Consider the following 27944-nt stretch of genomic DNA (forward strand, 5'->3'; position numbering starts at 1 on the left):
TTACGCATGTCTGCAAATATTGCACATGCTTTTTTCTTCGTGTGTGGTGAATGTTACACAGTTTACCCGTTGTTTCTGATAATAAAACATCAGTAATTGTTGCTTAAAAATGTTAATATCGAAGGCATAAGGACCATCTTAGCTTGCAACAGGAATTCACACAAATTCAATAATAAATCATAATTTTTTATACAATTAGAAAACGTTTCATTTGTTGCGCTAGTTGAAAAATGAATATTGCGCAGTGCTGCAATGAGTTGAGCTGGTCTTGCAACTAAAATATAAAAATTATAAATACTATGGAAAATAAACGCTTCTGGTGCGAGTTTTTCCACTTATACTGTGAATTACCAGCACTGTGGAAAATAAATAGTGTTTTTTTATACAATTAGTGCCTTTTTTATACAATTAAAACACATGTTTCATTTGGTGCGCTACATTAAAAATGAATATTGCGCAGTGTTTTTGAGCCGTGTATGTCAAAATTTTCATTTGCACAAATTCCGTCGTTTTATATTTGCGCATGGCTTTTGTGTCATGTATGGGCCGTCTTAAGAAATTGCCGCTTATCAATACCTGTTTACATACAGTACATACTTCTAACTTATGTGCTTTTCGTTCATTTGGTGGAAGTTTGTTCAGTTGTTATGAGTGCACCAAATATAATTCCTGGTGAATGATACAAACCGTAAGAATATTATTTGAGTACTTAAAAAAATAAGCCAATTATTCTTACTTGCTGTTTATTTATGTCTGGCAAAAGCGCTAATAATTCAGGAAAAATGTAGTCAAAACGATCTTTAAGGCTTGGCAATGCTCATAGTAGGTTCACGAAACTTTTGTGATATGTAACGAAATTCTATCATTGCTTCAGGCGTGTTTAAAGCATCTTGAAAAAGCGAAACGTGTTATTACAATGCTAGATAATATATAAAATATATACACATATTTGAATACATAATAAAGCGTATAATGTACAATGTGTTTTAATATTACCTGATTTCTTGAAGTTACATCTGGTGGATGTATGTATGAATGAGTGCGGGTAGTACTATACCCCTCCCCAAATGAATTTGTAAACGTTGGATTATTGGGAGACTTTGCTATAGAATTTACCGTAATGTTGGTTGACTGAAGCCCCGTTATTGTGCTTAGCTTGAAGATTGCATGCCATATCCAAGTGGTGGGCGCGTTTCCGTTGCGTTATTATCGTCGTCATTACCATTCACCAGAGATAGCTTTTGTCTAAATTTTCACATTTCGTTGAATTATTATTACTGTTATTATTGTTGTTTTTGGTTTCTTTATTCCTATCATTTACCATTTGCTGCTGTTAAATGATATTATCTATATTTGCTTTTTCCTCTTTTTTGTTTGGTGTGATTTTGATCGACAACATTTGCATTGGTTTTACCATTTGTTGTTGCCGATTGTTTTTTATTCGTTGCATTAGTGTTTTGTTTATTAATTTTTTCTGTTGCCAATATTGGTGGTGGTGCAACCTTTGCTTTGCGATTCTCCAATTCACGCAGTTTTTTCTCTGACTGATTTTGTGCCTTTGCCCAATTCTGGGAAAATTCATAGTGGTGGTTTGCTTTTGCCGGCGCTCCACCACCCAATGAAGGAAAATCTTGCACTGTTAATTTTGGCGCATTTGCTTGACCTGCAGCTTTTCTATTTTTGGCTTCAAGTTCTTTTTTTTTGTACAGTTTGCAGCTTTTGGAAATTGCTTTGATTCGCTACCGACACAAAGTCATTGAGGAGCGTGCGTGTTTAGCAGCTATATTTGTCATGGGAATATGTACACCAGATGGCAGCATATCTTCATCTACTGGTGTACGTGGTGTTGCACTCTTTTTTGATTTTCCCGTTGTTGGTAAAGGTGGGAAAACCATAGCATTGGATTTCTTTGCTACCACTCCAATATTTTGATGTGCATTACTTGATGTTGGTTGATTAGATACATGAAGTACCATACCGGATGAGGCAGCGCTTGGCCCTGTGCTGTTCCCAGCATTGCGCGTTGTGCGAATGATAGTGCCTGTTGAAACAGCTGGTGCTTTACGCAACACCGCGGTGATATAGGCGGTGCTGGCTGTTCGTTTTGTGCGCGATTATTACCAACTTCTAAATTAAAAGGAAAATAATTAACTTTGCAAGCTTTTGATTCAATAATTACTTACCTCCATCATTGCCGCCTAGTGCGGGAAAGTTTTCTTATTTCCGTGTAAAAAGAAATTCTTTTGTATTAATTAGTTTGAAAACAACCTCAAAATATTAAATTTCCACAACAAATGTAAATAAACAAAAAACGTAAACATAAACAAAGTTTGACATTTTATAGCAGCTTCGAATGAAAAAAACATGTAAAATGCAACTCAGATGCTTTTACCTGGTTATTGTACCATGGTCGCACCTATTGGACGGGGCGAAGCACTTCTAAAACAACAACAACAACATAGTGTATATTTGTTTATGTCGATCTGCCACTACCTTATAATATTCTGCCCAGAGAAAACCATAAGTAGTTTCTATTGTTACGAAACTGGCAACATTATTCCCCACCTTCATGTGTTTAATTTCATCACCAAAAAACGACAATAGTTTCAACCAGTTTTTTGCGAACAACATTTAAACGGTTAAAAAATATAATTCCAGCTTTTAGGTTCTAAATATTGATAAAAAATATGCATCTTTGAGTACCCTTATCGACATGTGCGAACCGCATTTTAGGTGCTGAACTTACGTTGCCATATTACTAAATTTCGAAAAATAATATCTTTTTTTCATAAACTGAAAGTTCCCTAGAGCTACGGATTTCGTTTTTGTGATTTTTAGGACCCCTCTACCCCTGTAGGGTACAAAAAAAACGTTTAAAAATGGGGGTACATTATTTACAATCCAACCACGGGTTTCTGCACCACTATTACGAAACTACATAAATTTTTCCACTTTCTCTCCCTCAAAATCCTTAAATTTATCACACATCAAGCTTCTCTGTCCAGCCAACTTGCATTTTGACATTATTCTACTGACTCCCAATGTACATAAAATGTGGTTTACAACAGCAAGTCCAAATTATTTCACAAAAAAGTCCATGGGACTACGGAAGTCACTCGTGTCAGCTCCGCTTCCTTGTTAATTGCGTAATATTTTTTCATGAACAAGAACAGAGATAAACTTTGGAGAAATGTTGTCCGTCTTTAGCACTTTTGTTTAAATGCTTGCATTTATCAGATGTTCCGCTGCGTATTGTGAACTCGTTTATTCCGAAAAAATTGCACTGAAAAGTTCACCAAAACAACAAACAAACAATATGTATGTCGAAGTCTACAAGTGCGGGTTTAATCTATTACAGTATCCATCGCGAAGTTCGGCCAGAGTGAATAGTCCATGGGCAATTTGTTGCCCTCTACTAATACGGGGCTCCTTACAATTTTTTAGGTTAAACCCGTGTTGGCAATTGTCGAATCTCAATATAGCCCTTGATGAAGGTGTTGTTTGTAGGGATGTCCCGGTTAGCGGCAATTCAGCAAAAACTGTTTCTTCAGCCTTTCGTTATGTTGTATTTGTGTTGAGTTGTTATATTTTCCAATGCAAAACATACTTAGCTGCAGCCTTTTACAGTGTAGGTTTTATAAATCAAGCTGTTAACAACGTTTTATTGTCCCTATGAGAATTTTGTTGTGGCTCTTCTTCTATGATTTTCCTAGTACTCAGAATTAGAGGATCATTAGGTACTACGTCCAAAAAAGTAGGAGAAGTGTGAAACTTATTAATAATTCGACGGCCGAAATATGACCGCTTAGTTGACACAATTATTGAGTTCGACATCGAATTTTTAAGCATAGCCACTAGCGAACACTCCATAAATTCGCTGAAAATTCAGCAGCAGGAGTTGAAATCGATGTGGTAAAAAGCTAAAGAAGCTTTTGATGCGTTACTACAATCAGAAAATATATCTGAGAAGAATGTTACGGCAATTAGAAAAAAAAAAAATAAGTCGGGCTATACTGTTTTTGTGCGGTGCATGACAAAAATAAATGACCTGGCAGAAAAACTTGAGAAGGTAGAGAAGGAAAACGATGCTGCCTTCACGCCACGCAATTTGCATTTAGCACCTTGTGATACTGATATATTCAAAGGTGATTATTTGTCATGGCCAACTTTTCGTGACATGTTCACGGCCATTTATATTCTAAATAAAAGCCTGTCGCCAGTACAAAAATTATATTATCTCATACAAAAAACCCAAGGTGAAGCCAGAGAAATCGTTAAGAAAGGCGAATTAACGAATGATGGTTTTGATATAGCTTGCAAAAATTTGTGCGACAGGTATGAAAATAAGAGAATATTAGTCAACACCCAATTAAAGATTCTTTTCAACCTACAATCAGTCGAAACTGAATGCGGTAATTCAATCAAAAGATTACAAAGGGACATAACTAATTGCATATCCTCGTTAGTAATTCATCATATTGACATATCTAATTGGGATCCAATTATTACATATTTATGTTCAACTAAGCTTCCTGATGTGACCCTTTCGCTATGGGAACAGTCAGTAGAAAACAAGACAGAAACTTTCAAGTGGGCGGATATGGACCGATTTCTGACAAATCGTTTTCAAACGTTAGAATCAGTCTCAGGTTTAAGAGGTAGAAAGAGTACAAAACCTCAAAAGGTACAAAACTCAAAGCAGGCCTCTGAATATCCCCCAAAGAAACTTGGCGCTTTCCAAGCAAGTGTAGCTAAAGGCACTTGCAAAATGTGTCAAATCAATGATCACAAAATTTGTGCGTGTTCAAAATTCAAAAATTTGAACACGAATGAAAGAATTGCTTTCATAAAACGAAATCACTTCTGCCTAAACTGTCTGCCATCGGGGCATTCAGTTTCAAAATGCACAAGTGCGCACAATTGCAGCAACTGTCATTTAAGACATAATACCCTTCTACATTTACAGACAAGTAAGGCAAAACCTACACAGGCAAATAATTCTGCAGATTTATCGGATGAGCAACCGTGCACTTCAAAGCAAGCTCAATCTCAAAATGAATCTGCAAAACAAAAAAAGCAGAAAGATAAAACTACAGTAAAATCTAATTTTATTAATACCAGTAAAGGTGTTTTACTAGGCACAGCTCGCGTCACCATTCATTATAATGGTACAGATTTTTCGGCCAGAGCTCTCATAGATTCGGGATGTGAATTCTCTCTTATCACTGAAAGACTCAGACGAAGAATCAACCTGCCAAGTCGAAATATGCATGCTCAAGTTTCGGGCATCAATAATTCAGTTTCTGCGCAGGTAAAAGGGGCATGCGCCATTCAGTTGCGGTCCCCAGTTTACCCACTAATTTCTATTGACGCTTTAGTTCTAGTTCTACCACATTTGACAGGTAATTTGCCAACATGCGATGTTATTGCACTAACACAACAATGATCTCTTGCTTGCGGATAAACGTTTCTTCGTGAATGAGCCAGTTGATATTGTTCTGGGCGGAGATATTTATCAGCAAATCATATTAGACGGTATCAAAAAAAAATAATCTTAACACTCTTTTAGCTCAAGAAACTGTCCTTGGTTGGCTACTGACAGGTCGTGCTGATGCAGCCAGTCCAACCAATCATAATCGGGTATCCTTTTACAATGAAATGGCTTTAGACAAGGAGCTAAGGTAATTTTGGGAGCTCGAAGACACGCCGAAAGCTAAAGCCTCCACGTTAGAAGATAGATTTTGTGAGGAATTGTATAAACGAACAACGCAGCGGAATTCTGACGGAAGATACATTGTGTCGCTTCCGTTCAGGTCAGAATTCCCAGGAGAGATAAATCTAGGCCCATCACTAAGAATAGCGTGCTCTCAATTCTATAAAAATGAAACCCGACTTAGAAAAAATCTCGATTTACAGAAAGAGTACAATAGAGTCATACTAGAATACGAGACTATGGGGCATATGTCAAAAATAGATTCAATTCAATCGGCCAATGCAGTCGATAATTACTATTTACCACATCATGCAGTAATAAAAGAAGAAAGCATCTCTACCAAAGTTAGAGTTGTTTTCAATGCTTCTTCAAGCTCTTCGAATGGTGTCAGCCTGAACGATGTTCTTTTTCCTGGTCCTGTATTTTAGGCTGATCTACCAACATTAATTCTTCGCTGGCGACTTTTCGGATACGTCTTCAATAGCGATATTGAGAAGATGTATAGGCAAATCCTAGTAGATGATAATCATACAAAATACCAAAGAATAGTTTTCCACTCAAGTCCAGATGATCAAATCAGTCTGTATGAGTTCAAAACGGTGACATTTTGTATTAATTGTGCTCCTTATCTAGCAATAAAGACATTACTTAATCTGGCTGATGATTCCGAAAAATCTCATTCAATCGGCTCAAATATCCTACGAAAAAATATGTATGTCGACGACGCTCTTTCGGGAGAGCATACTATAGCATCTGCGATCAGAGCAAGAGATGAAATTTCCGGGGTTTTAAGTTCAGCTGGTTTTCCATTACGAAAATGGACTTCCAATTCCAGGGTATTCCCAGAGCTCACCTACTGAGCGAAGATTTCTTAGAATTTGAAGATTCAAGTAGTGTAAAGGCGCTCGGTATTAGGTGGAATGCTCATTCCGATCAGTTTTACTTCATAGCAAAATCTATAGAAGAGAATACCGAGACTACAAAAAGAGCGATACTATCTACTATCGCAAAACTCTTTGATCCATTAGGGTGGTTAGCTCCAACAATTATAGTGGCGAAAATGAGTATGCAAAATATCTGGTTAGAGGGTACTGGCTGGAATGAAACCGTTTCGCCTTCAACATTAGACAGGTGGACAAATTTTACCAATACGTACAAGGAGATCGACAAAATACGAATTCCGCGATGGGTATCCTTTTCTCCAACAGAAAAGGTCGAAATCCACGGATTCTGCGACGCCTCCGAGAAAGCGTATGGTGCAGCCCTGTATTTGAGAGTGGAAACCAACGACGGCATGTTTGTGAATCTGCTTTTGACAAAAACAAGAGGAGCTCCAGTCAAAACCATCTCACTTCGTCGACTGGAACTTTGCGGAGCTGTATTATTAGCGGAAATAACCGAATCTATCTGCGCTAACCTTGGTTTAGGTCAACAAAACATTCACCTGTGGAGAGATTCGACAATCGTGCTGGCCTGGATACGAAAACCTCCTTGCTCATGGTCAACTTTCGTTGCGCATCGAATTACAAAAATCGTCGACAAAGTTGGAAGTTCATCGTGGTATCACGTGGATTCAGGTACAAATCCAGCAGATTTAGCCAGTAGAGGAATACTAGCCGAGGATTTAGTCAACAATTTTTGTGGTGGCAGGGTCCTTCTTGGCTCCAAGAAGAGAACGAAAAGTGGCCACCACAAGATTTGACCCTTACCACAAATATTGAAGAAAAACGCGTGCAAGTACATACAACCGCAATTTCAAGCAATATTAATGATATTCTCAATAGGTTTTCAAATCTTCCTGGGGCTTTAAGAGTCATATCATACATGTTCAGGTTTTTTCATAGAACGCATCCTAAAAATAAACATTGTAGTCAACCTGAATCTTATTTAATTTCCTCAGATGAAATTAAAGCTACAACAACCCGTTTAATAAAACTTGCTCAGAAGCAATATTACGAATCAGAAATTTCAAGCTTGCAATCCAAAACACCAATTGGATCTGAAAGCGAAATACTTTCGCTCACTCCATATCTTGATGAAGACGAAGTAGTGAAAACGGGTGGACGGCTTGGTGCATACAAAGATACTACCGAATCTGAACGCCATCCCATAATACTTCCATACAGTTGTAGGTTTACACGTCTGTATGTTCAGTTTGTCTATCCATGGTGAAAACGAATTAATGCTGCGCATCAGTAGAACTCAATACTGGATACCAAAAGTTAAAACCATGATACGATCCGTAATTCATAATTGTAAGATCTGCACGATCTTCAAAAAACGATCTCAGAGTCAGCTCATGGGAATTCTACCTCAAGAACGCACCACATTTTCGCGTGCATTTACCAATACAGGGGTAGATTTCGCAGGGCCTTTCGACATGAAGAGTTACAGTGGCCGTGGGTGTCGTACCTCAAAGGGTTACGTTTGTCTATTCGTTTGCTTTTCTACTAAAGCTATACATTTAGAAGCCACTAGTGATTTGAGCACCTCCTCATTTCTAGCCGCGCTTTCAAGATTCGTAGCTAGACGAGGATGTCCAAGAAACATTTATTCGGACAATGGAACAAACTTTGTCGGTGCATCTCGCGCATTAAAAGTGGATTTTAAGGAATTTCTTGCCGATGCAAGAAATCAAACCCTGTCAAAATATTCCCATCAGGCATTAAATTGGCATTTCATACCAGCAGGAGCTCCACACATGGGCGGGAGTGAAAAGCTTTAAAAGCCACTTCAAAAAAGCGGCCTTAAATAACAAATTCACTTTTGGGGAATTTAAAGGACATTTATTTGCACCAGCGGAAATCACCGTTGGTGAAAACACTGCCTCAATTGTCAATCGCTGCCAGAAATTTAAGGCGTTGCATCAAAACTTCTGCAGAAGATGGAAATCAGAATATCTTTCGGAACTACAGAAACGGATAAAATTGAAGCATCCTAAATCAAATATGCAAGTCGGAGATATGGTGATTATACGGGAAGACAATCTTCCTCCCAACGAATGGAGATTGGGCGTGTGATTAAGTTACACCCTGGTTCAGACAACCGGGTTCGCGTTGTGGATATAAGGACTGAAAGGGGGCAAGTCACAAGACCACTTGTCAAACTAATATTACTACCACCATATACCGCGGAAACCGAAAACACGACAGACCCTAATCTTCAGCAGTAACGCTACAAGTGGAGTTACAAAATCTCCACACAACATCAAAACTTCTCCTAACCAAAACTAAGCAACTTCAACAAAACTCATAGTGGAAACAAAATTTTCTTTTTTGATCCAGCCTAATGTTACATATGTACATGTACATGCTTGCGCACATGGGTGGTGTGATTTTCATTTACAAAAGCAACAATATTTTGCTACAATTTATGAACACTTTTTATTATTGAATCTTAAAATTTTTAATGCGATTTTTTACACACTCACTACCCATTGAGGTTATCAGGTAGTCGCCACCGAAAACATGTGTACAAACATGTACACAATGGCCATGTGCATTGGACTGCATGGAACCATGAAAGAAATTTTTCGGGTCTGCTTAGGCAAACAAAAGAAAGTTCGTTGGTTCGCAAACCACATATTAAATAATGAAATTTCCCCCAAATAAATATTTTCTTTGTTCTTTTTGCCTAATGCATTATATCTAAGGGTGCTCACATAAACATAATTTTTTATTTTTGTTACGAAGAAACGAAAAAAAGGATAGTACAATGCCAAAGGCAACGTTACTTAAATTAAACAAATCGCTGCCAATTCCATTGCATACACCCATTTTTATCAAAATAAACATAAAAACAAAAATAAAATAATTAAAAAACAATTTTTGTTGTTATATCGGCCTATTGATTTGTAAGATCGCGGGTTCGAATCGAGCTCAAGGCCTAACAATAATTTTTTATCATTATTATTGTTATGATAAATTTTTTCTTAATTGAAAAAATTTTTAAATTAGAATAGAAGAAAGAAAAAATTTAGACAACTGCCACAGCTCGTTGTATAGATCCATTTCGGGAACTGCTAAATTCCTTCATCGGCAACGTTTAGGCGCCGCTGCTATAACCATTCAGCCATCACAGCGGTTTTTTGTTTGTCTTCATTAATCCTACTTCTATTCTGGTTCGTGCCAATTGATATTCACAACACTGCGACATCTGTTGCAGAATGGATGTGAAAATTTGACTTGTTTCATGGCAATACTGCCATAGTGTCATATTTTATTGACACTTTTTCCCCGTGCTCTGGGATGTATTAACAATTTGTGTTGTTATATCGGCCTATTGATTTGTAAGACCGCGGGTTCGAATCGAGCTCAAGGCTTAACAATAATTTTTTATCATTATTATTGTTATGATAAATTTTTTCTTAATTGAAAAATTCTATAAATTAGAATAGAAGAAAGAAAAAAATTTTTTTTTTAGACAACTGCCACAGCTCGTTGTATAGATCCATTTCGAGAACTGCTAAATTCCTTCAATCGAGCTCGATTCGAACCCGCGATCTTACAAATCAATAGGCCGATATAACAACAAAAATTGTTAATACATCCCAGAGCACGGGGAAAAAGTGTCAATAAAATATGACACTATGGCAGTATTGCCATCAAACAAGTCCAATTTTCACATCCATTCTGCAACAGATGTCGCAGTGTTGTGAATATCAATTGGCACGAACCAGAATTGAAGTAGGATGAATGAAGACAAACAAAAAACCGCTGTGATGGCTGAATGGTTATAGCAGCGGCGCCTAAACGTTGCCGATGAAGGAATTTAGCAGTTCCCGAAATGGATCTATACAACGAGCTGTGGCAGTTGTCTAAAAAAAAATTTTTTTTTCTTTCTTCTATTCTAATTTAAAAACTTTTTCAATTAAGAAAAAATTTATCATAACAATAATAATGATAAAAAATTATTGTTAGGCCTTGAGCTCGATTCGAACCCGCGATCTTACAAATCAATAGGCCGATATAACAACAAAAATTGTTAATACATCCCAGAGCACGGGGAAAAAGTGTCAATAAAATATGACACTATGGCAGTATTGCCATCAAACAAGTCCAATTTTCACATCCATTCTGCAACAGATGTAGCAGTGTTGTGAATATCAATTGGCACGAACCAGAATAGAAGTAGGATTAATGAAGACAAACAAAAAACCGCTGTGATGGCTGAATGGTTATAGCAGCGGCGCCTAAACGTTGCCGATGAAGGAGTTTAGCAGTTCCCGAAATGGATCTATACAACGAGCTGTGGCAGTTGTCTAAATTTTTCTTTCTTCTATTCTAATTTAAAAATTTTTTCAATTAAGAAAAAATTTATCATAACAATAATAATGATAAAAAATTGTTGTTACGCCTTGAGCTCGATTCGAACCCGCGATCTTATAATTAAAAAACGGAAATGAAAAATTTGTAATTAGGGACACCCTAATATAATGTACGGCACATAAAACAATTCTTTTTTTACTTTTCGAAGTAAAAGGTTTTTAAATACTAAACAAACAAAAAAAAAACAAGGAACAAAAATTTTCTAACAAAAAAAAAATTGAGGAGAAATTTCGGACACCTCAACAAAAAAAAAAAAACCACTCACAAATTTTCTTTTTTTGACAATAAAAAAAAAATCACTGCACACCCTACTATAATGTACGATCGTATGATTTTATTGCGAATCGTAGCAACACCAAAACACAATTACACACTTTTCACTATGTTAGTTACTCTGCTTTGGTGGAGGTTTTTTTTTTGCTTGACCTTTCATAGGTCTTCATTAACACATCTTTTTTCCTCTCTTTTTTATTTGCAATATATGCATATTTCATTTTTGCACTAAAACACTTCACTAATGACGGAAAAGTTAAATGTCCACGATTTACATTACTCGCCCGCACACGCACTAATTAAAATTACACTTTTAAGAAAAAATTCACTCCCGTACTTCTTTTTTCGTTTTTCATTTTCATTAATTAATCCGGAACTGAAGTTAGTGAAACATGCAATATATCGATATTGCAAACAATCGATTCACTAGTACGGTAGCATAATTATCATCAATTATCCGTAAGGCTACAGGCTTCACATATGGAAAAGCATGACGTAGACATTTACATTTTTGAGAAATGAGTTAGTAATCAAAAATAGATGCTATCAATGCTTGGAAATATATCAATTAGACATTGTTTGAGAAAATATTTCCTTTTACTGTTTGGGTTGGCGTTGTTTCTGTCTTGGGGGTCCGAGGGTATCATTTGCAAAACAAATGAATATCAATTATACTACAATACGATACATCCATAGCGTATTTATATATCTCATGCTTCCACCCGTTACAGTCTGCTGTTATGGTCTACGGTTACGGTCCACTTGGGAGCGTTTTCTTGCGAACACACCTAGTGACTAGTGATGGGACCAAAAAGTTGCGATGCAAATGTATCGAAAACAGGAAAGAAAAGATCTGCGATCACTAGCGAAAAAATTGCCACGATTTTCCGGCGGTAAAAAAACCCAAGAAGTGGGAAAACCAAGAAGTGAGAAACAGAAAAATAGAGCAGAAAAATTTGCAACAATCTTTTTTAGTGAAAGTTTAAGTGCAGCTGCCGCCACCATCACAAAAGACAGCAGCCGCAACCGTTTGCCAGATCGAAAGATGGGAAGCAGGTGGTTAAACAAATCCAGGGAATAGATAAGCAAAGTCTGAAAATATACATATTTCTTTGCTCAACGACAACGCAGACAAAGAAACATTAAAATATATATAAAAAGAAAAGCTACATTCACCTGAAAAAAGGAGGCAACACACAAAGCCGACAGCAGTGAAAAACCACCAATACTGACTTGTAAAAAGTAACAAGAACATCTGTACAAGCAGCCGTTTTGCAAAGACAAAATCCCAGTAGCAGGCATAAACGCAAACAAAAAAAATCACACAAAATGCTCAGATGGCAAAGCTAAACACGATTTTGCCACTTCTCCCCACAATTTTTTTGCATAATTTAAAACTTTCTTACATCGTTCTTTATTTTCTGATTTCTTCCTGCGCTCCTATTAATTGCACGCTGCTTGCCGTTTAACTGAGTCCCACCTACTTATCGACCAACTACCCGGTCAGCACATTGGCAAAATAATTTTTGTGAATATTTTTACGCTTTCTAATTGTGGCAAAGCTTTTAACTAGTATTGAACAGTTTGGAATCTTCCGTTTTTGCAATTTCCTGCGGACCAAAAAGGACATTTAAGAAACATTTAATGAATCTTGCTGATACGACAGCATCGACAAGTCCGAATTCAAACAACTTGATAGTACCAGCACAAGCGAAATTGCTAGGTGATCAAGTAGGAAGCCAACTAACTAGATCAGCTGTTATGTCGAATATCTGTTTTTGCCGTCGACCACTGCTTTCCTCAACAGGAGACTCTTAAACCAACACCTCCCCCTCCAGGGCCAGCAGTACGCTGCAGCGTAATACAACGAACGCCAAAATTAGCACCAAGTCATCCAGATCGTAAAGGTCAACACAAAGTTTTATTGCCACCAGGTTCACTCGATCACCTCGGACCAGAGCGCAACAACCACCAACAGTACCAACACAGCGCGCCCAAGACCGCGCACCACAACCAACAACAGAGACAACTTCACCAGCAAAAACAACATCACCAATGACCATGCCGGCAGTGGCCCACGGTACGTACTCTGACGGCTATGTAAGTACCAGCCATGCATAAACTTAGATATATTGTAGCCTTAGCATCTGATCACGAAAACGTTTGCGTAATCGGAGATTTCAACCTTAGCAAATTAGAATGGTCTACCCAAAATCTATTAATACTTTTGCTGAAACATACTTGATTGATAATTTTTCAAAATGTGACCTTAGTCAAGTCAACAGTTTTTATAATACTTTTCATAGAATTTTGGACCTTATCTTTTAAGCGATATAAATTTTTCTATCCAGGAGTGCCTCGACCCTTTGTCTACTCCTGGTTTGCATCATGTACCGCTTGTTCTTCATTTGGAATTTTATGAATTTAATACTTATTGTGAGGACTCTTTTTCAAAATTGTGCTTTAAAAATTACGATGTCGATGTTGTCAATACGGCAATTGATTATATTGACTGGGATATGCTATTTACTGGGGTTGAAGTCTCAGGTCGTTTTGATATATTTAAGAATAATTTAAGCACTATCTGTAGTGACAACATCCCGAGAGCCAAAAAAAGGGCTTATAAAATTCCTTGGTTTACTAAGGAGTTGAAAAAACTTAAGAATTTAAGGAACAAGTTTTATAAAAAATTTAAAAAATCAAACTTGCCTTCTCATGAAGAAAAGTATTTGCAGTACTTAAAAGAGTTTAAGTCATTGAGCAAGGATTTGAAGAAGAAATATGTGCGTAACTTTGAGGCAGATATAAAATTGAATCCCAAGGCTTTCTGGTGTTATGTTAAGTCTATAAAATCCTGTTCAAGTATTCCCTCCGTTGTGTTCTTCACTGATAAGCAAACATACTCTTCATCTGATGCTGCGAATCTTTTCGCTGATTTTTTTAGTTCAAATTTTGACCCAGACTCGGCCGTGAGTAATAACTGGCTTCCTCCTGCTGATTCTATGTTAAATTTTGGTGGTCTCGAGCTCACTCTAGACGATGTTGAAAGGGGGATTCAACAAGTAAATTGTCATCACAGACGGATGTTGATGGATTGTCGTCTCTCCTTTTCAAAAACAGTTCTGCTATCGCCTACCCTCTATAGCTGCTTTTTAATAAATCCCTCGCGCAAGGGGAGTTCATTGATGCATGGAAAATTACGTTTATCACTCCCATTTTCAAAACTGGCAATAAAAACAATATTGTTAATTACAGACCGATCTCTAAATTATCTACTGTCTCAAAAATTTTAGAATGTATTGTAAAAGAAAAAATTATTTTCTCAATACGTCGTCTAATCTCTGTAGATCAGCATGGTTTCATGTCGGGAAGATCAACCACGTCTAACTTGGCAGTGTTTTCGGAATACTGCATCAACGCTTTTACTAATCGAGCCCAAGTAGATACCGTGTATACCGACTTTTCAAAAGCCTTCGATAAAGTTAATCATAGTATTCTACTATCGAAATTACATTGTTTTGGTTTTCATTCTGTTTTTTTGAAATGGATTAAATCATATCTCTCCAACCGTAGTTGTACCGTGGTAGTTGATGGTATGACCTCATATCCCTTCATAGCTTCTTCAGGCGTTCCTCAAGGAAGCATACTGGGCCCTATTCTTTTTGTGATTTTCATTAATGATATTGCCAGCTGTTTTAAATCTTCGCAATTCCTGCTATACGCAGATGCTATGAAGATTTTCAACAAGATTACTTGCCCCTCCGATTCAATTAAACTTCAGAAGGACCTAGATAATGTAGTTACTTGGTGCAAAAATAATAAACTTGCGTTAAATATTAAAAAATGCTATCATGTCACTTATTATAAATCCCGTTTACTCATTCCTACTTCCTACCACATTGGGGGCGCGCAACTAAGCACTGTGTCCGAGGTCACTGATCTTGGGGTGGTCTTTGATTCTAAGTTTTCTTTTCATAGTCATTTAAACTTTACAATAGCTAAGGCTTACTCGATGTTGGCTTTTGTTCGACGATTCAGTTCTGATTTCACTGACCCATATACTTTAAAATCACTATATACTACTTTCGTACGTTCGAAATTGGAATATGGCGTATTTATTTGGCGGCCGTATTGTGCTTGTCATATTTATCGTCTGGAAAAAATTCAAAAAGTATTTATTAAGTACGCTCTACGTCCCCTTCATTTTGATCCTCCTTTTCCTTCCTATGAATCCAGATGTTTGCTTATCAATATTAAGACTTTGAAATGCAGGAGAACTTTTCTCTCTTTAATATTTGTTTTTAATTTAATCCGTGGGGCTGTTGATTGTCCGTACCTGTTAGAACGCATTTTCCTTGCTATTCCACATATATGCCTAAGAAATAATGCGTATTTTTTTGTGGGATTGGCAATAACTAATTATGCTGCAAATGCTCCTCTTTCCAGAGCTCTTAAAGAGTTTAACTTGCTCTCAAATTCGTCAATTTTGGACTTTTCCTACTCTGAAAATACTTTTAAATTGTTACTTAACCAAATACTAAATTAGTGGTTAAGTCTTTATATATGTCATTAGTCTGTAAGAAATGTAACAATTTCAAGATGAGTAAATAAATAAATAAATAATTAGTTAAAGAAACTTCTAAGTAAGCCTTAGAGATGTTCATAAAAGCGGTCAAAATAATTGAAAAGGGGTCGATTTTTTTTGAGTAGTGTTTTAAGAAAGTTTCGAAGTTTTACGTGGGTTTCCAGACTCGTTTCTTTGACCATCGAGTTTTGTTGGATGTTTCACAGTTTTTTTAGAAAAAAAAGTGGGGGAATCACTGCTCGTTTCGAAATACTTCCAAGTAAAACTGCGATAGTTCCGTAAACATTTCCAAGCAGTAGTTTGTTCTTTTTTTTCCAAAATGGGTTTCGGGAATATTTCGAGATTTAGAAGATTGGTGAACACTTTGACTGCGAAAGTTTTCGAAAATGTCCTTGAAGCTTCACTGTAAAAGATCCGTGCGAATTTTAAAGAACCTCGAGAAGCTATATTAGCAAAACTCAACTAGTTCATGACCCTTCCAAATAAAACTGCGAAACTTTCATAAACATTTTTCCAACTTTGGAGTTTATTTCTCTTCGAAAACGGTTCCGAAATTGTTTTGGAGAGTTTTGAGATGTTAATGAAGAATGTTGAACACTTTTGAGCTTTCGAACGAAGATAAATGAAGGGAGATGATAACTGAAAATAATTGCTAGTAACCTTCAAAATAGCATTGCTGTAGGTAATTCAACATTCTTCCTTTCTCTATTGTTTTTTTTTATCATTAAAGGCTATTGAATTGCATTGGCAACAACTGAATTGCTTTTAGCCAGACCCTATCAAGAAACTGGTAAACCAATTATTATACTGAATAAAAATTTATACGAACATTGTGAACAACCAATAAAAACTCAAGCTCCAATGCTTTTGACATTGTATGTACATGATATATTTGTAATACGTATGTAGCGAGCAACCGCTTATGTAAACTATTAATGACATAAATTGACACTAACCAATTAATTATGAATACCCTAAAATAAGTTATACTTAGAAAAACAAAATACAATTTTTCAAATTTAGAAAAATTAAAAAATAACAATAATTATCATTAGAAAAAAATTATTGTTCTGGCCTTGAGCTCGATTCGAACCTTGAATGATTTATCAATAGGCCGATAAAAACAAAAACAATTGTTAATAAACCAATAAACCATGAGCACTTGGGAATGTCAAACAAATTAATTGACAATAAACAAAAATCCAGCATTATCAGTGATTTGCATCAGATGGCGCAACACTGAATAAATATAGTTGGTAAAAAGGAATAGAAGTAGCAAATTTGCCAGTCAAACAAACCACCGCTGTATAGCTAAATGGTTAGCGCAGCATGCCTAAAGCGTACTGATGATGAAGGCTTAGCACCCTTCGAAATGGATCTATTTGCGCAGCTATGGCAGGTTGTCTGAAAATTTTTCTACTTACTATTCCAAAAACAAAATACAATTTTTCAAATTTAGAAAAATTAAAAAATAACAATAATTATCATTAGAAAAAAATTATTGTTCTGGCCTTGAGCTCGATTCGAACCTTGAATGATTTATCAATAGGCCGATAAAAACAAAAACAATTGTTAATAAACCATGAGCACTTGGGAATGTCAAACAAATTAATTTACAATAAACAAAAATCCAACATTATCAGTGATTTCCACCAGATGGCGCAACACTGAATAAATATAGTTGGTAAAAAGGAATAGAAGTAGCAAATTTGCCAGTCAAACAAACCACCGCTGTATAGCTAAATGGTTAGCGCAGCATGCCTAAAGGGTACTGATGATGAAGGCTTAGCACCCTTCGAAATGGATCTATCTGCGCAGCTATGGCAGGTTGTCTGAAAAATTTTCTACTTACTATTCCAAAAACAAAATACAATTTTTCAAATTTAGAAAAATTAAAAAATAACAATAATTATCATTAGAAAAAAATTATTGTTCTGGCCTTGAGCTCGATTCGAACCTTGAATGATTTATCAATAGGCTGATAAAAACAAAAACAATTGTTAATAAACCATGAGCACTTGGGAATGTCAAACAAATTAATTGACAATAAAAAAAATCCAGCATTATCAGTGATTTGCACCAGATGGCGCAACACTGAATAAATATAGTTGGTAAAAAGGAATAGAAGTAGCAAATTTGACAGTCAAACAAACCACCGCTGTATAGCTAAATGGTTAGCGCAGCATGCCTAAAGCGTACTGATGATGAAGGCTTAGCACCCTTCGAAATGGATCTATCTGCGCAGCTATGGCAGGTTGTCTGAAAAATTTTCTACTTACTATTCCAAAAACAAAATACAATTTTTCAAATTTAGAAAAATTAAAAAATAACAAGAATTATCATTAGAAAAAAATTATAGTTCTGGCCTTGAGCTCGATTCGAACCTTGAATGATTTATCAATAGGCCGATAAAAACAAAAACAATTGTTAATAAACCATGAGCACTTGGGAAAGTCAAACAAATGAATTGACAATAAACAAAAATCCAGCATTATCAGTGATTTGCACCAGATGGCGCAACACTGAATAAATATAGTTGGTAAAAAGGAATAGAAGTAGCAAATTTGCCAGTCAAACAAACCACCGCTGTATAGCTAAATGGTTAGCGCAGCATGCCTAAAGCGTACTGATGATGAAGGCTTAGCACCCTTCGAAATGGATCTATCTGCGCAGCTATGGCAGGTTGTCTGAAAAATTTTCTACTTACTATTCCAAAAACAAAATACAATTTTTCAAATTTAGAAAAATTAAAAAATAACAATAATTATCATTAGAAAAAAATTATTGTTCTGGCCTTGAGCTCGATTCGAACCTTGAATGATTTATCAGTAGGCCGATAAAAACAAAAACAATTGTTAATAAACCATGAGCACTTGGGAATGTCAAACAAATTAATTGACAATAAACAAAAATCCAGCATTATCAGTGATTTGCACCAGATGGCGTAACACTGAATAAATATAGTTAGTAAAAAGGAATAGAAGTAGCAAATTTGCCAGTCAAACAAACCACCGCTGTATAGCTAAATGGTTAGCGCAGCATGCCTAAAGCGTACTGGTGATTAAGGCTTAGCACCCTTCGAAATGGATCTATCTGCGCAGCTATGGCAGGTTGTCTGAAAATTTTTCTACTTACTATTCCAAAAACAAAATACAATTTTTCAAATTTAGAAAAATTAAAAAATAACAATAATTATCATTAGAAAAAAATTATTGTTCTGGCCTTGAGCTCGATTCGAACCTTGAATGATTTATCAATAGGCCGATAAAAATAAAAACAATTGTTAATAAACCATGAGCACTTGGGAATGTCAAACAAATTAATTGACAATAAACAAAAATCCAGCATTATCAGTGATTTGCACCAGATGGCGCAACACTGAATAAATATAGTTGGTAAAATGGTATAGAAGTAACAACTTTGCCAGTCAAACAAACCACCGCTGTATAGCTAAATGGTTAGCGCAGCATGCCTAAAGCGTACTGATGATGAAGGCTTAGCACCCTTCGAAATGGATCTATTTGCGCAGCTATGGCAGGTTGTCTGAAAAATTTTCTACTTACTATTCCAAAAACAAAATACAATTTTTCAAATTTAGAAAAATTAAAAAATAACAATAATTATCATTAGAAAAAAATTATTGTTCTGGCCTTGAGCTCGATTCGAACCTTGAATGATTTATCAATAGGCCGATAAAAACAAAAACAATTGTTAATAAACCATGAGCACTTGGGAATGTCAAACAAATTAATTGACAATAAACAAAAATCCAGCATTATCAGTGATTTGCACCAGATGGCGCAACACTGAATAAATATAGTTGGTAAAAAGGAATAGAAGTAGCAAATTTGCCAGTCAAACAAACCACCGCTGTATAGCTAAATGGTTAGCGCAGCATGCCTAAAGGGTACTGATGATGAAGGCTTAGCACCCTTCGAAATGGATCTATCTGCGCAGCTATGGCAGGTTGTCTGAAAAATTTTCTACTTACTATTCCAAAAACAAAATACAATTTTTCAAATTTAGAAAAATTAAGAAATAACAATAATTATCATTAGAAAAAAATTATTGTTCTGGCCTTGAGCTCGATTCGAACCTTGAATGATTTATCAATAGGCCGATAAAAACAAAAACAATTGTTAATAAACCATGAGCACTTGGGAATGTCAAACAAATTAATTGACAATAAACAAAAATCCAGCATTATCAGTGATTTGCACCAGATGGCGCAACACTGAATAAATATAGTTGGTAAAAAGGAATAGAAGTAGCAAATTTGCCAGTCAAACAAACCACCGCTGTATAGCTAAATGGTTAGCGCAGCATGCCTAAAGCGTACTGATGATGAAGGCTTAGCACCCTTCGAAATGGATCTATCTGCGCAGCTATGGCAGGTTGTCTGAAAAATTTTCTACTTACTATTCCAAAAACAAAATACAATTTTTCAAATTTAGAAAAATTAAAAAATAACAATAAAACTTGAACATATTGTTAAAAGTTACGATAATAAGCTAGGGCTATATGGAATATATTTTAGTATAACGTTTAGAAGCGCAAAGTGGTAGGTTCGGAAGTCGAAAGGAAGAATTGAGAATGTTATGTGAGGCTAGCAAGTTTAGGCTAGCGGGATAGTAGCGAAGTAAAGTATGGCATATAAGATATAGAAAGTAGTTTTGGTTTATATCTGGTTATATTTATGCATAAATATTCCAAGTTGATTAAATTCTTAGCTGTAGATAAATAACTTTAGGCGTGTGAAAATCTATTTCACATTCAATTAATTTGAAAACCCTGCTCACTAGGAAGAAAGTGATAAGAATTTTTTTTTACACCTAGGGAAAAGGGGGAATTGCATAAAAATGGAAGCAATGTTAAACTAATTAAAATTTAATTAAAATAAAGTTACCGTAAAATAAATACATCCAACGAATAAATGAATAAATCGGTAAATACAATAAATGAATAAACAATTAAATAAGGCAAAAAGTACCACAACGGAATAAAATGTGTAGCTACAACAACTACAACAAATAAATTATAATAATCATTCTGCACATAGGTGAAACTTCACATCTTTTCGCGACTTGTTAGTAGGTCATCTGGAAAATTTAAAAATAACAATATTTCTTTTAGAAACTAAGAACATTAAAAGGTATACTCCCTAAATTTACAAAAACTTCAACCCCTCATCAAATCCTTTTGTCAATAAACACTTTTCTTTACTTGTATGTTGGGCATATTATTAATTAACAATTGCGCTTAATTATAAGTTACTTGCATAATGAATTTTAAATAAATATTGTATTATAAAATGGGAATGCTGACGTCGCCCTTTATTTAGAAGGCACTTAGGAAACAGGTAAGGGGCCACCGAAAAATAGGTGCGTCGGTGGCCATGGATTTTGAGGGTGGGTATAAGCACCGGGCGTCGCAACAACACCCGCGGCGCCCCCAAGTTATATTCGGCCCATTTCTCTTTTTTTTTGTTTTCTTTTAAATTTTCAGCGTTTTTTTTTTTTTTTGAGTTTGATTTTCAGCGTTAGTAACCGGCCGTGTCCGGTTCGGTAATTTTTGTTTGTGGTTATTTCTTTTTGAATTTAAATCTTGAATGCTTAATAGTCTGTCCGTGGCATCCGGTTCGTCCGGATGTTGTTTTAGTTTGAATTTATAAGCGTTTTGAGTCGGTCTCTGCGCTTCTGTCGGTTTTTTTTAATTTGACAGCTTTGAGTTTTTTTAAGGCATGATATGACATTGACCGCCTTCCTTACTGCTTCCCTTAGAAAATGCGTATCCATAACACACCAACAACCCCTTATAAGGTGAATTCTACATTTACCTTGCCAGAATTGCTCGCCAACCGAAATACGCTCGCTACGTCGATGAAATTAGAACAACTTATTTTCCTTTCAGAAAAATGACGCGATTCGCTGCAATTCACAAAACATCTGAGGCTAAGGGGTTCTCTCTGGCCTGCCGCTTATGTGAAAAGAAACACCCACTTAGGGTGTGTCCGATCTTCCGCGATAGTACGCCGGAAAGAAGGTGGTATTTTGTAATCAAAAAACGCTATTGCACCAACTGCCTATCCTCTTTGCATAGTGCAGCACACTGCACACATGAGGGGAGGTGCAGGAAGTGCTAAGACGACCACCACACCATGCTGCACATTGAGGACGTGCAGGAGACCACGCGGCGGCAACGCAATTCCTGGAGACGCAGCAGGCCACAGAGAACCACCGAGGAAAGCGACATCCTCTCCATCGTTGCATCCGAGGTCGGAACAGAGTCATCTGGAGCGGAAACGTCCGCTTTGCACCCGGAGGTCTCACGTGGAGTGGAATCATCGGCATTTCACCCACCTTCTACGAGCGGATTGGAAATCAAAACTTTCAAACCGCGCCGTTTTCGACCTATGCTTCGACATGAGGTGATCGCGAGCGGATTGGAAATGCAAACTTTCCAACCGCAGAAGAATAGCTACCAAGGAAAACGGAAGAGGAATCGATGTAAGCAGCAAGCGCATCATAGTCGCGCCGCAAGGAGAGTGGAATCACCTGCATTCTACCTCCATCTAACGAGTGCCTTCCGGGCTGGGACGGTTGCACCCACGGCCGTTGTTAAGGTTGAGTCGGGTGGGCGCTTGCACCTGGTTCGAGCTCTACTCGATCCATGCGCTGCAACGTCCATCATCGCGGATGAGCTCGTCCGCCGACTCAGCCTTGAGGTGACGATTCTGGGGGATCGGCGTGGGTGCTTCATCAAGATGCGGGGCAAGCATGGGCAGACGGCCACCGTCACCACTTATGCCGTGGCGTTGCCTCATTTCCGGCGGCAAACCCCACTGACAAGCCTGGACGCAACGGTAGCCACGCCATATGCCAACATCAGGCTCGCAGACCCGCGGTTCTACGTCGCCGCCCCAGTCCAATTGGTGATCGATGCCGACGTGGTCCCAAAGGTTCTGCTGGGCGCCATACCGGCCGGTACTTTGGGGCCCCTGTTGGCACAGAATACCATCTTTGAATGGGTATTGTCTGGCGCCTGTTAAATTGGCTTTATATATGTCAATTTAAATTTATATTTTCATATGTTTACCGAAGAGTAATTTTAAATACCTTTTTTCATATATATATACTTATATACATAAGATATATATACTTACATACTTATATATAAAATGGTTTTTAAATATTTGTCATACTTGGTTTTTGAAACCTTCATTGGAATCATTGTAAAGTTATTCATAAAATGAACTTCCTTTATATACAAACATTTTTTACGAAACAGTAAATTTAACTACGTTTTATACCTACATACATATATGAAATTTGAAAATAAATGTGCCACTGAATTCGAACCATGTGTAACTTCATTTATTATTTTGCAATTTTCTCCTTTAGGTGGCTTAAGCTTAATTTAAGCAAACTCTGCGAACCAGCTTCGGGATATGTCCGAATAGATTTTTCGTTTCGCAAGGGGGGCGGCATGTTTAGGCCAACAGCCCAAACTCTAAAACATATTGGGTCGCCCTCGCATTCGCTTTATATTTTTTAACAGAGCCAGTCGAACCGTTTATGTTAACCATGCAAATAAACATCGCAGGAATAAATAAACAGTTCGACTGGCAAGCGGGCTTAACAAATTCTGTTATTGTGCTTCTTGGATTTTTAACATCAACGTGTACGGACGTATCCCACCGGCAATTCCAGAAGCATCAATAAGGTAACCTAAAATAGTAAGGAAGGCTAAGTTCGGGTGTAACCGAACATTACATACTCAGTTGAGAGCTACGGAGACAAAATAAGGAAAATCACCATGTAGGAAAATGAACCTAGGGTAACCCTGGAATGTGGTTGTATGACATGTGTATCAAATGGAAGGTAGTAAAGAGTATTTTAAGAGAGAGTAGGCCATAGTTCTATGGATGGACGCCATTTAGGGATATCGCCATAAAGGTGGACCAGGGCTGACTCTAGAATTTGTTTGTACGATATGGTATCAAATGAAAGGTGTTACTGAGCACTTTAAGAAGGAGTGGGCCTTAGGTCTATCGGTGGACGCCTTTTCGAGATATCGCCATTAAGGTGGACTAGGGGTGACTCTAGAATGTGTTTGTACGATATGGGTATCAAATGAAAGGTGGTAATGAGTATTTTAAAAGGGAATGGGCTTTAGTTCTATAGGTGAACGCCTTTTCGAGAAATCGCCATAAAGGTGGACCAGGGGTGACTCTAGAATATGTTTGTACGATATGGGTATCAAATGAAAGCTGTTAATGAGTATTTTGAAAAGGAGTGATCCTTAGTTCCATAGGTGGACGCCGTTTCGAGATATCGCCATAAAGGTGGACCAGGGGTGTCTCTAGAATGTGTTTGTACGATATGGGAATCAAAGGAAAGGTATTACTGAGCATTTTAAGAGGGAGTGGGCATTAGGTCTATAGGTGGACGCCTTTTCGAGATATCGCCATTAGGGTGGGCCAGGGGTGACTCTAGAATGTTTGTACGATATGGGCATCAAACGAAAAGTGTTACTGAGCATTTTAAGAGGGAGTGGGCATTAGGTCTATAGGTGGACGCCTTTTCGAAATGTCGCCATTAGGGTGGGCCAGGGGTGACTCTAGAATGTGTTTGTATGATATGGGTATCAAATGAAAGATGGTAATGAGTATTTTAAAAGGGAGTAATCCTTAGTTCTATAGGTGGACGCCTTTTCGAGATATCGCCATAAAGGTGGACCAAGGGTGACTCTAGAATGTTTGTACGATATGGGTATCAAACGAAAGGTGTTACTGAGCATTTTAAGAGGGAGTGGGCATGAGGTCTATAGGTGGACGCCTTTTCGAGATATCGTCATTAGGGTGGGCCAGGGGTGACTCTAGAATGTGTTTGTACGATATGGGTATAAAACGAAAGGTGTTACTGAGCATTTTAAGAGGGAGTAGGTATTAGGTCTATAGGTGGACGCCTTTTCGAGATATTGCCATTAGGGTGGGCCAGGGGTGACTCTAGAATGTTTGTACGATATGGGTATCAAACGAAAGGTGTTACTGAGCATTTTAAGAGGGAGTGGGCATTAGGTCTATAGGTGGACGCCTTTTCGAGATATCGCCATTAGGCTGGGCCAGGGGTGACTCTAGAATGTGTTTGTACGATATGGGTATTAATTGAAAGGTGGTAATGAGTATTTTAAAAGGGAGTAATCCTTAGTTCTATAGGTGGACGCTTTTTCGAGATATCGCCATAAAGGTGGACCAAGGGTGACTCTAGAATGTTTGTACGATATGGGTATCAAACGAAAGGTGTTACTGAGCATTTTAAGAGGGAGTGGGCATTAGGTCTATAGGTGGACGCCTTTTCGAGATATCGCCATTAGGGTGGGCCAGGGTGACTCTAGAATGTGTTTGTACGATATGGGTATCAAATGAAAGGTGGTAATGAGTATTTTAAAAGGGAGTAATCCTTAGTTCTATAGGTGGACGCCTTTTCGAGATATCGCCATTAGGGTGGGCCAGGGGTGACTCTAGAATGTTTGTACGATATGGGTATCAAACGAAAGGTGTTACTGAACATTTTAAGAGGGAGTAGGCATTAGGTCTATAGGTGGACGCCTTTTCGAGATATCGCCATTAGGGTGGGCCAGGGGTGACTCTAGAATGTTTGTACGATATGGGTATCAAACGAAAGTTGCTACTGAGCATTTTAAGAGGGAGTGGACATTAGGTCTATAGGTGGACGCCTTTTCGAGATATCGCCATTAGGGTGGGCCAGGGGTGACTCTAGAATGTTTGTACGATATGGGTATCAAACGAAAGGTGTTACTGAGCATTTTAAGAGGGAGTGGGCATTAGGTCTATATGTGGACGCCTTTTCGAGATATCGCCATTAGGGTGGGCCAGGGGTGACTCTAGAATGTGTTTGTACGATATGGATATCAAATTAAAGGTATTAATGAGGGTTTTAAAAGCGAGTGGCCCTTAGATGTATATGTGAAGGCGTTCTCGCGATATCGACCAAAATGTGGACCAGGTGATCCAGAAAATCATCTGTCGGGTACTGCTAATTTATTTATATATGCAATACCACTAACAGTATTCCTGCCAAGATTCCAAGGGCTGTTGATTTCGGCTTGTAGAACTTTTTCATTTTCTTCTACTTAATATGGTAGGTGTCACACCCATTTTACAAAGTTTTTTCCAAAGTTATATTTTGCGTCAATAAACCAATCCAGTTACCATGTTTCATCCCTTTTTTCGTATTTGGTATAGAATTATGGCATTTTTTTAATTTTTCGTAATTTTCGATATCGATAAAGTGGGCGTGGTTATGGTCGGATTTCGGCTATTTTATACCAAGATAAAGTGAGTTCAGATAAGTACGTGGGCTAAGTTTAGTAAAGATATATCGGTTTTTGCTCAAGTTATTGTGTTAACGGCCGAGCGGAAAGACAGAGAACAGTTACCGTCATAGAATCTATGCCCCTACCAAATTTGAGAAGGATTGGTAAATTTTTGTTCGACTTATGGCATTAAAAGTATTCTAGACAAACTAAATGAAAATGGGCGGAGCCACGCCCATTTTGAAATTTTCTTTTATTTTTGTATTTTGTTTCATCATATCATTACTGGAGTTGAATTTTGACTTAATTTACTTATATACAGTAAAGATATTAAATTTTTTGTTAAAATTTGAATTAAAAAAAATTTTTTTTTAAAAAGTGGGCGTGTTCTTCATCCAATTTTGCTAATTTTTATTTAGCACATATATAATAATAGTAGTAACGTTCCTGCCAAATTTCATCATGATATCTTCAACGACTGCCAAATTACAGCTTGCAAAACTTTGAAATTACCTTCTTGTAAAAGTGGGCGGTGCCACGCCCATTGTCCAAAATCTTACTAATTTTCTATTCTGCGTCATAGCGTCAACCCATCTACCAAGTTTCATCGCTTTAACCGCCTTTGGCAATGAATTATCGCATTTTTTCGGTTTTTCGAAATTTTCGATATCGAAAAAGTGGGCGTGGTTATAGTCCGATATCGTGCATTTTAAATAGCGATCTGAGATGAGTGCCCAGGAATCTACATACCAAATTTCATCAAGATACCTCAAAATTTACTCAAGTTATCGTGTTAACGGACAGACGGACGGACGGACGGACATGGCTCAATCGAATTTTTCTTCGATACTGATGATTTTGATATATGGAAGTCTATATCTATCTCGATTCCTTTATACCTGTACAACCAACCGTTATGCAATCAAAGTTAATATACTCTGTGAGCTCTGCTCAACTGAGTATAAATATATGTATTAGTTAATTACTGTACTTAATCTTTATTTCGAATAAAGATATTTATATTTAAATTAAAACTCTAATACCAAACTTTTCTTCTTTTCGGCACTATATCTTGACTGGCACCATCCCTGAGCTGTGGCCCAGCCAAGACACCTTGAATGCAGAGATATTTGCCAAAAAAAGTATTCATAAAGGTGCTCCACGCTGAAATGCTTTGGATCGCGTATCTGGTGTTAAACTCACCCAGGGTTATATTAGTAAAGCGCGGCTTCTAATGCAGAGAGGTGTTCAATTCTAAATTACCATGGATCGCAGCATCGACTTCAGAACGGTCTGCGTAATTTTTAGGCTTTAGTGAATATCTTTTGACCGAAGCAAAATTTTTTATATCCGCCTTCATATTATTGATACCGAGATCAAACTAGAAATTTGTAGACTTATTTTAACAGTGATATAAAGTAAACGGACGTTTATTGGTAAATAAGGAATAATTGGAAGATTGTAATTCTGTAGTTAGTACAAAACCAAGTGGTGGTTTTCCGCATCCTTTAAGAGCCACTACTCCGAAATTGTCATCAAAGTAGCATAGAGGCATTGTTGTTTGAGGCATTGATTCCACATTACAATTGAAAATATGGTTGGTAACATGTGGGGAAATATCAAATGCGGGACCTACATTGCTTAGATCGGTGCTGAGCCTGGAACGTAAAAATCTAGTCTGCTTTCCATTTTTGCAAGAGTTGCATAA

General features: G+C 37.1%; 1 pseudogene; it reads right to left on the reverse strand.

The window, feature by feature from the left end:
* LOC137238705 (rho GTPase-activating protein gacZ-like) lies at window positions 1–27596 on the reverse strand (annotated as a pseudogene).
* Window positions 27597–27944: the final 348 nt, after the last annotated feature.

This window comes from Eurosta solidaginis, chromosome 1 (assembly GCF_040869045.1).
Source record: "Eurosta solidaginis isolate ZX-2024a chromosome 1, ASM4086904v1, whole genome shotgun sequence".
NCBI classification, from domain to species: Eukaryota; Metazoa; Arthropoda; class Insecta; order Diptera; family Tephritidae; genus Eurosta; species Eurosta solidaginis.